The following is a 12293-nucleotide window of genomic DNA, read 5'->3' as shown; positions in this document are numbered from 1 at the left end:
ATCACTAAAATATGCATCATCTCCCTTCTCTTTACTTATTCAAGAAATAATCATCTTGATATTCTATTTCCATAATATTTCTTCTCCATCCCATTTTTCCACTTCTTTTTTTTAAATTCTGCTTTTATTTTTAGCTCAAACACCAAATAAAATGAACATTTTCATATATCTAATAGAAACAGAATTATACATAACGCCATGAATCTCTGTTATACACATAACTTGTTTTTCCCTTTAAATACATAAGAAATTCAATATATAACTTTCAAAGCTCTCCTGCTTATCTGTATTTCCTTCTGGCCTTCTACCTATTCTCTGCTGGCCTTTATAAAAAGGCTCTTTTTTTATCTTTTTATTTTGCTTTTTCAGACAGCCCAATCTCTATATTCTCTCTTCCTCCAGTTCCCTCTATTATGAAACAAAAAAATAACTGAAATGCAACAACTATCACCATCACCACCTTATAACAAATATGCATAGTCAGGCAAAAAAAAAAATTCCCCCAATGGTCATGTCTGAAAATATGTATCTCATTCTGGATCTTGCATTGATTTACGAGTTCTATGAACCTGGGCAAATCACTTACTCTCAACCTCAGGTTACTCATTTATAAAATGGGGATAATAATAGCACTTGATTTCTAGGCTTGTTATGAAAATCAAAAGAGATTATATATATATAGTTTACAGAGCTGGGTATTGTCATCATCACCATTATTATAGCCTCCATTTCTGTTTCCAAAGTCACTATCCAATTTCATTCTCCTGTATTGCCTCTTTCCTGGACCATGGCAATGATCTCACTAACTAAATAATAAGAAATAATTTGACAGTAGGGTATACGATACGGATCATATACCCTACTGTCAAATTGAACTTTCACTTTACAGGTAATCAAGTAATCCTTCCAATCGGTTATCTGTAAAGTTCAAATGTTTTTAGCCTGGCATTCCAAGAGCCTGCTACAATTTAATCCAATTTAACCTTTCCTGATCTTCTTCCTCATTTGTTAACACCCTTTCAATTATTTTTGATTATTTTGCCTATACTTTATGCTCATTTATATGCTTATTATGCTCTTCCTTCTAAGCTCCTCATGGTAAAGATTGTTTAATTTCTGTAATATCAGCCCTTACTGAGCACTGTTCCTTGTACATAGTAGGCATTTAGTAAATATTTATTGAATTGAATTGTAGTTTCAATTCTTCCTCTCCTGTCCCACCCATCCTTCAAAAGCTACCTCAGACACCATCCTCTTCCTCACAGCTTCCACATTCATTTGGATTCCTGAGGAAAATCCAATGGGAGATGATCTCTCCCTCCTACAAATTCCTCAGCACAAAAGAAAGCATTAGGGAGCAAGAAAAACTGAAAGATTTCCACCAGCAAATGTCTGGGGAGGGAGCATTGGAAAGAGAGGAGACTCACACATTTTCACACGGGTGGTAGAATAGAAAAGGCAGAATCCAAACTACGTTTTCTGACTTCAAACCCAGCTCTTCACTGAGTGAAAGTTCTCTTACATTTCCATTAGGCATGTGTGGATGGAACACCACGTTCTTTTTTTTTTTTTTTTAAACCTTTACTCTCTGCCTTAGAAGTGATACCAAATATTGATTCCAAGACAGAAGAGCGATGAGGGCTAGGGCTTAGTATCTATTCTAAGACAGAATGGCAAGGGCTAGGCATTTGGAGTTAAATGACTTGCCCAGGATCATAAAGCTAAGAAGTATCTGAGGTGAAATTTGAAGTCAGGACCTTCCGACTCTATCCACTGTGCTACCTAGCTGCCCCTCAAATAGTAGGTCTTTAGGAAAACCCACTTTCCTTTTTGACCTGACATCTCAGAAATTATGTGTAACTAAACAAGAAGGAAACCCCTACATATTTGTTTCCTTTGCCCAGTAGCTCAAGAACTATGTCATTTATAGGAAGCTAATTGAAGTTCTTTTCTTAGAAACAGGAAGTTACTGTCTTTCAAGTGTAAATGATTCTTGGTCAGGAGGTTGGGCACACTAAGGGTAATACTGCATTTTAAAGATGGGAACCCACATGATCTAGGAGGAAGTGTTTAATATCTGGTATTGGTTACAATTAATTAATCATTTTATTTCTAAATGATGCTGATTGAGGTGATCCATCAATGTGAGATGAAGAATGAATATACACTGAACAGACAATAAATAAATTAGACAATAGATAAAAAAGGGCAATAAATAAACAAATATAAAATAAGAAGAAAGAATTTCTAAGGAATAAACAAATGGGACCACAATAAATAAAGGTAATTCATGGGGACAAATAGCTTTGTATAAAAGTGATTATGCCTGGGGCAGCTAGGTAGCACAGTGGATACAGTGCCAGGCCTGTAGTCAGGAAAACCTGGGTTCAAATTTAGCCTATAAACACTGCCTAGCTATATGACCCTGGGCAAGTCACTTAATCTTGTTTGCCTGCCACTTGGCTTCTTGCCTTAGAATTGATACTAAGACAGAAGGTAAGGGTTAAAAAAAAAGTGATTATATCTGTATGACCACAAGTAAAATGAACAAGATTCAGAATATTCAATCAATCCAAAAGTAAATAAGAATTTTCCTCATGACTGTACACCCTCATTACCATAACCGTCATGACCATCATAATTTAAATTTAAGTGCTTACATTTTTCATATATTATGTCCTTTGATCCTTATAACAGACAGGTCATAATCAGATCACAACTAAAGAATTATGTTCAATTCTGGCCATCACATTTTAGGAGAGCTTGATAAGTTGGTGCAATGAATAGAATACAGGCCTTGGAGTCAAGAATATTCTTCTTCCTGAGTTCAAATCTGACCTCAAATATTTCCTAGCTATGTGTCCCTGGACAAGTCACTCAACCCTGTTTGCCTCAGTTTCCCCATCTCTAAAATTAGCAGGAGAAGGAAATGACAAAATGAAGGAGACTGACAGTGGGCAGTGAGGGACAGTGATAGAAGCAGGACACTCATATACTCTGAAATCTTGCATTTCTCACCAGTTAGCACTAGTTAAACATCAACTGCAAAACCTGTAGTTTCAGCATTAGTCAAGCATGAATTGCAGAATCTGTATTGTTGATCAGTTACTCATTCTGTACCATCAATCACCTGGACTAGATCTGAATGTTCTATATTGGGCATCAGCCTTGTGCTGTTTGGTATTATTAAGTACTCTTGTTCCTTATTTACTTTAGTTCTGAACTGTTAGGCATAATTAATTGCCTGTCGTGGTTGTCTACTGAGCTGCACCCACTTTTTCTCATTCCAGAAGGGTAGTGAGACCTCTCCCACATTGGCAAATGATGAAAAGGTAGACAATGGGGGTAATATGACTCTGACATTCCAGAAGAATCCCCCAAACCTGCACATGCTTCTTATTCCTTTTCTGGTGACATCTTCCCCAAAACACATGCCCATCTGCCCATTTTCCAGGATTTGGGGAAAAGGTAAAGATTTCTCTGGAAGCTCCCAGGCCCTCAATAACTATGCAAACACTGATCCATGCCTCAGGTTGCAACTCCACAGACCAGGTTGCAACTCCATACCAGGGGCTGCTCCATTACCTGTTGGGCTATTCCATCAGCCCCAAGGACTACTCTATCACCTCAAGAGCTACTGTTCCTTCAGCTCCAACGCTGCTACTCCATCAGTCTAGGGCAGTGATGGGCAAACTACAGCCTGTGGGCCAGATGTGGCCCCCTGAAATGTTCTATCGGGCCAAGTGACATTATTCCTAATCTGACAAATACAATGAGTAGGATACAATACAATGAAACTTCGAAAGGGTTGCCTTCGAAACAGACTGACAGATGAATATTTCCTTTCCTTTGGCTCCCTCTTTAAAAAGTTTGCCCATCACTGGTCTAGGGTTATGGAACTGGAACTCCACACCTGGGGCTGCCTCTTCATTACCCATTAGGCTACTATTAGCCCTCAGGTGAACCCATTAGTCCCAAGACTAATCCATCCATCTGAAGGCCATCCATTTATCACCCAGACTATTCTACTAGCTTTTTGGCTATTGTGCCACCTTAAATCTCTTCTTTTTCAAATAAAACTCTTTTCTTACTTCTGGATTGAACTGGAGTTTGGGCCTTCCATCTTTGGGGTGAGACCCTGCTATGAACTTGGATGTGTTTATCCCACAACAAAACCACTTCAGTATCTTTGCCAAGAAAACCCCAAATGAACTATGCTCAAAGGGCTATAAAAGAATGCCTGCCCTTTGATCCAGACATACCATTGTTGGGTTTGTACCCGAAAGAGATCATAAATAAACAGACTTGTACAAAAATATTTATAGCTGTGCTTTTTGTGGTGGCAAAGAACTGGAAAATGAGGGTATGTCCTTCAATTGGGGAATGGCTGAACAAATTGTGGTATCTGTTGGTGATGGAATACTATTGCGCTCAAAGGAATAAAGAACTGGAGGAATTCCATGTGAACTGGAAAGACCTCCAGGAATTGATGCAGAGTGAAAGGAGCAGAGCCAGAAGAACGTTATACACAGAGACCAATACACTGTGGTAAAATCGAACGTAATAGACTTCTGTACTAGCAGCAATACAATGACCGAGGACAATTCTGAGGGATTTATGGAAAAGAACAGTATCCACATTCAGAGGAAGAACTATAGGAGTGGAAACAGAAGAACAACAACTGCTTGAACACATGGGTTGAGGTGGACATGATTGGGGATGTAGACTCGAAACTACCACACCAATGCAACTATCAACAATTTGGAAATAGGTCTTGATCAATGACACATGTTAAAACCAGTGGAAATGTGCATCGGCCATGGGTGGGGGGTGAAGGAGAAAGCAGGAGCATGAATTATGTAACCATGTTAACTTTTCAAAAAAATAAATATTAATAAATATTTAAAAAAAAAGAAAACCCCAAATGGGCTCATGAAGATATGACTGAAACAACTGAACAACAAAAGATAAGTTGGGGAACATTCAGAGGAAGGTCAACCATGATGTTGAACATCTTTAAGCCCATGCTTAAAGGAAATGGGCATGTTTAGAATGTTAAAAAGAAGAAAATGAAGTGTAGTGGGAGGAATGAGAAGGGGAGAGAAAGGCCATGATAGCTATCTTCAAGTATCTGAAAGGTTGTCATATGAAAGAAGTTAGACTTATTTTGTTTAGTCCCAGAGGATGAAAACAAGGAACAGTGGATAGAAGTTGCAGAGAGACAAATATAGACAACATCAGGAAAAAACTTCTTAGCAATTAGAACAGTCCCAAAATAGAATGGGATCTACTTCATCCTCACTAGAGGCTATCAGACTTTTATTTGTCATATCATAGTATGGATTCTTTGGGAGGTATGTGTTGGAATTCTACAATTCTCTGATTCCTTGAATAATCCTAAGAAGTAGGTGGTATATTACCATATAACCATTCTTTAACCCCCCCCCCAAATTTTATAATGTCTACCAAGGTCCAAATGGAATAGGTTTTTGTTTTGTTTTGCTTAGCACCCTAGTTTCTATGAATAACAGATTTCCACATCTTGAATGGAGATAAGATGAATATTCTGATCTGATGCTTGCTATCCACTTCAGCTAATCACTATCCTATAAATCTCTGAGAATCAAAAAGATTAAACATCAGCATTATGTGTCAGAGATAGGATCTTTTCCACATAAAAAGGGAAAGCTGGTGATCTATTAGACCATCCTGATATCAACATCCCATCTTGCATGTGGCAACCCTTGTAAACTATCTGGGAACTACTCTCCTATCCACTGGTTCAACTACCTGATCTGAGACCATAAGCCTGTGAATGCCACAGATAGTAAGCTGGAGGAGACCTAAATCAAGAAGCAACTCTGAGAAAAGACCACCTTCATTGCTAGGCCTGTAGAGACCTCTTTTGGCTGTTGAGAATATCTTTCAATAAATCTCAGGAGGATACCCAAGTTCTCTTTTCTCTAAGGTTTAGTGGCTAGCTCTAGCAAAACCACTCATTTAGTAAGTCTTGTTCCACCTTTGAACTCTTGGATGTCTCAAACTGGGTATTCTATAGATATCTCCAACTTGATGAGTCTAAAACCGAATTAATCTTTCCTACCCAAACTCAGCCCTCTTCCAAACTTCTTTATTTTGAATTTCCCTTATTATCATACAATATAATTATTGAAAACTAATTCTCACCCACAATTGTTCAATGAATAATTGGGATTATTCCTTACAATTTTTCATTAAAATGCTGAATATCTAATGAGATTATAGGTAGATGATATAAAGCCATAAATAAGTATTAAATAATTAGCATAAACTAAAGTTGCTTAAATTATCTTTTATATTACACTAATAATAATTGACAATTGTCTCAATTAGACCTGCAATTTTTTTTAAGCCCTTACCTTCTGTCTTCAAATTGATACTAAGTATTGATTCTAAGACAGAAGAGTCCAAAGGGCTAGGCAACTGGGGTTATATGACTTGGCCAGGGTCACATAGCTAGGAAATATCTGAGGTCAAATTTGAACTTAGGTCCTCTTCTTCTCAACTCCAGGCCTGGTACTCTTTCCACTGTAATTTCTAGTTGCTCCTGTAATTTCTTTCAGCCTCAGGTCAGCAACTATTATTCAATTTACAGTGTTACATAGTTGTCTAAAGGAGTCAGAATAAGAGACTTGGTCCCAGTTACATAGTTAGCATATCTCTGAGGCAAGATTTAAAACACACACTTTTCTTACTCCAAGCTGAGTTCTCCATTCACTATGTCACATATATGTGCATAATAGTCATCGAAAGTATTTGTTTTGCTTGGCTATCCATATTTATTACAATAAATTAATTTTTCTTTTATTTTTCCAATGGAGTAAAGGGTAGAAAGGAGAGAAAATAGATTAATGTTCATTAAAAAAAAATTCAGCAATGGGGGGAGGCGCTATAGATATGGAAAGTTATACATACTTTCAGCTGAGGCACCAACTGTATTATTAGTTTTCCTTAGCCATTTTATTCCATTACAAGAGAACTCTCAAAAATTAGAAATAATTTACAAGTAATCTATAAATGTATATCATTTAAGTAATAAGTAATCTATAGATGCATGTAATATAAGAATGAAATATCAGTAAAATTAAAAAGCAATAAAGTGTACCTTAGTTTTATCTTGGACTAAATCAAAGAAGGTGATCCTTTTGTTACATCTTGTACATGTTGGTTTCCAAGAACACAGACCATATCCAAGAGTGTCCCTCCAAATATTAACATTACTATTGTTCTTTTTAAGCAAACAAAAAAGCCTAAATTAGACTGTTCCCCTGTTTTAATCTTCCTGTGGAATTTTTCTCTCTTTCTCTTTTTTTCTTTCTTTTTTTTTTGTCTTGCACATTGTAAAATGTAAAAAGTGTAGGAGAGACTTCTAATAGCAAGGGGAAAGTGCCCATTTGGGTTTCTCTGTCTCTCTGTTTCTCTCTAACTCTCTGTCCTTCTCTCTGCAGAAATTCTTAGGGATAAATGATAAATTCTCTTGGATAGAAACTGGCTAAATAAAGGCTGGGTGCCAAGTTTTTCTTCTATCTCTTCCTCTGAGGTTTGGGGGATAAGCAACCTCCCCAGAGTATCCTCATGTCCGGGGTTTTCTCTTCATGGGATAGTGTCCAATTCCAACCCAGAAATGATGGTGCCGTTTGTGTTGCTTGCCTTCATGTTTGCCCAAAGTTCAAAAGTTCCCAATTAAGGCTGTGTTTGAAGCATTTATACAGCATTTTGCATATGCATGATCTCTACCGAGTGTCACAGTGACCCAGGAAGTGTGTAATCCAAGAATGGTTATTTCTGTCTTATAGATGGGAAAAGCAGTCATCGTGAATCCTAAATTACAGAGTTGGGTCTCAAACCCACTTTTTCTGAATCCAAATCCAACATTCTTTATACTAGTGTTCTTTCTACTGGAGTCTATACAGACTTCTGTATTGGTGATGTTATTTCTTTCCTAATATGTCATGCCTTTCTGGTTGTTTTCATCATTTCTTCTCTTACTAAAACCACTGACTCTGTTTGCAATATACTTCACTCAATGTAATCACATAAAAACTAGAGGATGTTGTTATAATAAATCAATATAATATATAATATAATAATAATCAATATAATAAATCAATTAAAAATCAAATAAAATCAATATGAACAAAGTCAGATAAATTTAAGAATAATAAATAATATTTCTTATTTCTTAGAAATTCTTAGAAAAGATGAAGTTGCTTCTATAACTTCTACTTTTATAGCAAATATTAGTAGAATCTATTTAAAATTCTTGTAAATTTTGTTTTGTGATAATTAAAAAATATAGATCAGAATGAAAATTTTCAAGTTGGAAAAATATTTCTTTAAGATAACTCAATTCACCTCTCCATTTTACAGGTGAACTAACTGAGGCCAACAAGGGTTAAGATTTAACATTAATCAAACAACAAACATTTATTAAGGTCATACTATGATCCTGACACTATGCTAGACATTAGGTAGACAAAGGGAAAGTGAGATATTCCTTGTTCTCAAAGAACTTACTTTCTACTAGAGTAATTACTTAAGTGGGACAGCTAGGTGGCACAATGAATTGAACAGTGGGCCTGAAATCAGGAAGACTCAAGTTCAAATCCAGCTTCAGACACTTACTATCTGTTTGATCCTGGACAAGTCACTTAAGCCTCTTTGCTTCAGTTTCTTCATTTGTAAAATGAACTGGAGAAAGAAATGGCAAACCACTCCAGTATCTTTGCCATGAAAATCCCAAATTGGCTGACAAAGAGCTGGATACAAGTGAGAAACAACTCAACAACAACAATTAATTAAGATGAAAATAAAGATAAGCACCCAGCTCTCCTAACTTGTGTTGTTTAACATTTGGTAGTCTATAAAGTTTGTTAAAAATTGGTCATTTCCTCTGACAATTGTTTTAAACTGACATGAAAACAAATACATAATACTTATAAGTGATATGAAACAGAAATCTCTCTTCTTTCAGTTAATATACTTTCCTGTCCAAGTTCCACTGTTGCAATGCCCTCCCAAATATTTCTGCCCCTTTCTCCTCTGCCTTAGCCAGAAACGAAATTTCCCCTAACTCAGCTCCAATAATCGTTTGTTCATGACCTGTATTATGACACTTAAGCCATATCACGAGAGAGATAGAATGTGTTATCTTCCCAACTAAACTGGACCTCATTTGGAAATATCTCATACTCTGTATAATTGGTTGCATGTTGTCTCTGCTCACTGACCCCGAAACCACTCTAGACTTTAATTTAATTTTAAATTGAACATACATACATGTATTCTTCATAGCAATTCAACATTGGTAGCAACCAACTAGTTACTTAGAATATACACTATTTAAAAAAAAAAAAATGAATTCAAAAAACAGCCCTAGTGCAATAGCAGCATCTGGTGGCTAGTATGAGAAACTGTCTAAGCCAAAGTTTCTTCTTCATTACCAACTTCCACTCCTGGAATGGGGTGTGTATGCCCTAGTCCTACCTTTTCTTTTGTCGTCCATAAGTCAAAGCCCATCAAACTACCAAGAAACTTTTTTATTGAATTAGAAAAAAATTATAACAAAGTTCATCTGGAAGAACAAAAGATCAAGAATATCAAGGGAAATAATGAAAAAAAAATGTAAAGGATGGGGGCCTAGCAGTAGCAGATCTTAAACTGTACCATAAAGCAGTGGTCATCAAAACAATATGGTACTGGCTAAGAGACAGAAGGGAGGATCAATGGAATAGACTTGGGGTAAATGACCTCAGCAAACTAGTGTTTGATAAACCCAAAGATACCATCTTTGGGGACAAAAATTCGCTATTTGACAAAAACTGTTGGGGAAATTGGAAAGCAGTATGGGAGAGATTAGGTTTAGATCAGCATCTCACACCCTACACCAAGATAAATTCAGAATGGGTGAATGACTTGAATATAAAGAAGGAAACTATAAGTAAATTAGGTGAACATAGAATAGTATACCTGTTCGGATGTATGGGAAAGAAAAGAATTTAGGACCAAGCAAGAAATAGAGAATATAACAAAATGTAAAATGAATAATTTTGATTACATTAAATTTAAAAGGCTTTGTACAAATAAAACCAATGCATCCGGGGGCAGCTGGGTAGCTCAGTGGATTGAGAACCAGGCCTAGAGACGGGAGGTCCTAGGTTCAAATCTGGCCTCAGACACTTCCTAGCTGTGTGACCCTGGGCAAGTCACTTGACCTCCATTGCCTACCCTTACCACTCTTCTGCCTTGGAGCCAATACACAGTATTGACTCCAAGACGGAAGGTAAGGGTTTAAAAAAACAAACAAACAAACAAAAAAAACCAATGCATCCACGATTAGAAGGGAAGCAACAAATTGGGGGAAATCTTTATAACAAAAACCTCTGACAAAGGTCTAATTTCTCAAATATATAAGGAACTAAATCAATTGTAGAAAAAATCAAGCCATTCCCCAGTTGATAAATGGGCAAGAGACATGAATAGGCAATTTTCAGATAAAGAAATCAAAACTATCAATAAGCACATGGAAAAGTGTTCTAAATCCTTCCTGATTAGAGAAATGCAAATCAAAACAACTCTGAGATACCACCTTACACCTAGCAGATTAATATGACAGCAAAGGAAAGTAATAAATGTTGGAGAGGATGTGGCAAAATTGGGACACTAATGCACTACTGGTGGAGTTGTGAATTGATCTAACCATTCTGTGGAACTATGTCCAAAGGGCTTTAAAAGGCTGTCTGCCTTTTGATCCAGCCATACCACTGCCAGGTTTGTATCCCAAAGAGATAATAAGGAAAAAGACTTGTACAAAAATATTTATAGCCACGTTATTCGTGGTGGCAAAAAATTGGAAAATGAGGAGATGCCCTTCGATTAGGGAATGGCTGGACAAATTGTGGTATCTGTTGGTGATGGAATATTATTGTGCTAAAAGGAAAAATGAACTGGAGGAATTTCATGTTAACTGGAACAACTTCCTGGAATTGATGCAAAGCAAAAGGAGCAGAACCAGGAGAACATTATACACAGAGACTGATAACACTGTGGCACAATTGAATGTAATGGACTTCTCTACTAGCAGCAATGCAATGACCCAGGACAATTCTGAGGGACTTATGAGAAAGAACACTATCTGCATCCTGAGAAAGAACTGTGGGAGTAGAAACAGAGAAGAAAAAAAAACATTTCCTTGACCACATGGTTTGATGGGGCTATGGAAATAGGTCTTGATCAATGATACATATAAAACCCAGTTGAATTGCTTGTTGGCTATGGGAGAGGGAAGGGAAGAGGGAAGGGAAAGAATATGAATCATGTAACCATGGAAAAATATTCTAAATTAGTTAATTAAATAAATGAATTAAAAAAAATAAGTCAAAGCCCAGTCAATTCTATTTAAGATAATTTTCCTATAGCATGCCTTTAAATCTTCTCATTCTCTTGAGGAATTGTTGTGAAATGGAGTGCTGCATTTGGAATCAGAAAGTGTGAGTTTGGATTCTGGTTCTGCCATTTATTTAACTGTGCAAATTTGGACAAGTCTCTTTATTTCTCTGAGTCTCAGTTTTCTTAATTATAAAATGAAAGGATTTAAGTAGATGACCTCTGAAGTCCCTTCAAACTTTAAAGCTATGTTCCTACATGTTTTTTCCCCTTATCTTTACATACTATGTTTATGTGTATTATCTATTATCCAAGAATAGACCAGGTACCACAGCACCTGGATAATACATAGAAATACTTGGATAGTTCCATTCCAAATGTTCATATGTATTACTTAGGTCCAACATGTGGTAGAACTTTCCAAACTCATATTGATCTGATCAGCCATGGTTGAACAAACTATATATAATGACTTCAAACTACATAGTGATATCATTTTGGTCTTTAAGAATTAAGGACAGGGGGCAGCTGGGTAGCTCAGTGGATTGAGAGTCAGGCCTAGAGACAGGAGGTCCTAGTTCAAATCCGGACTCAGACACTTCCCAGCTGTGTGACCCTGGGCAAGTCACTTGACCCCCCATTGCCCACCCTTACCACTCTTCCACTACAATACACAGAAGTTAAGGGTTTAAAAAATAAGAAAAAAGAAAAAAAAATTAAGGACAATGATCAACATGAAAAGTCTGCTTAATAGACAGGAAGATTTTGATGTAAGCTCTCTCTCTGAAATAATCTAGCTCTGTGATCCTGGGCACATCTGAGGCCAGGCAACTCTGTAAGATTGCAGAGTGAGTGCTGATCTCCATTGA

The sequence above is a fragment of the Gracilinanus agilis genome, chromosome 5 (genome assembly GCF_016433145.1).
Source record: "Gracilinanus agilis isolate LMUSP501 chromosome 5, AgileGrace, whole genome shotgun sequence".
Lineage (NCBI taxonomy): Eukaryota > Metazoa > Chordata > Mammalia > Didelphimorphia > Didelphidae > Gracilinanus > Gracilinanus agilis.
Note: the sequence above shows the minus strand (reverse complement) of the source record.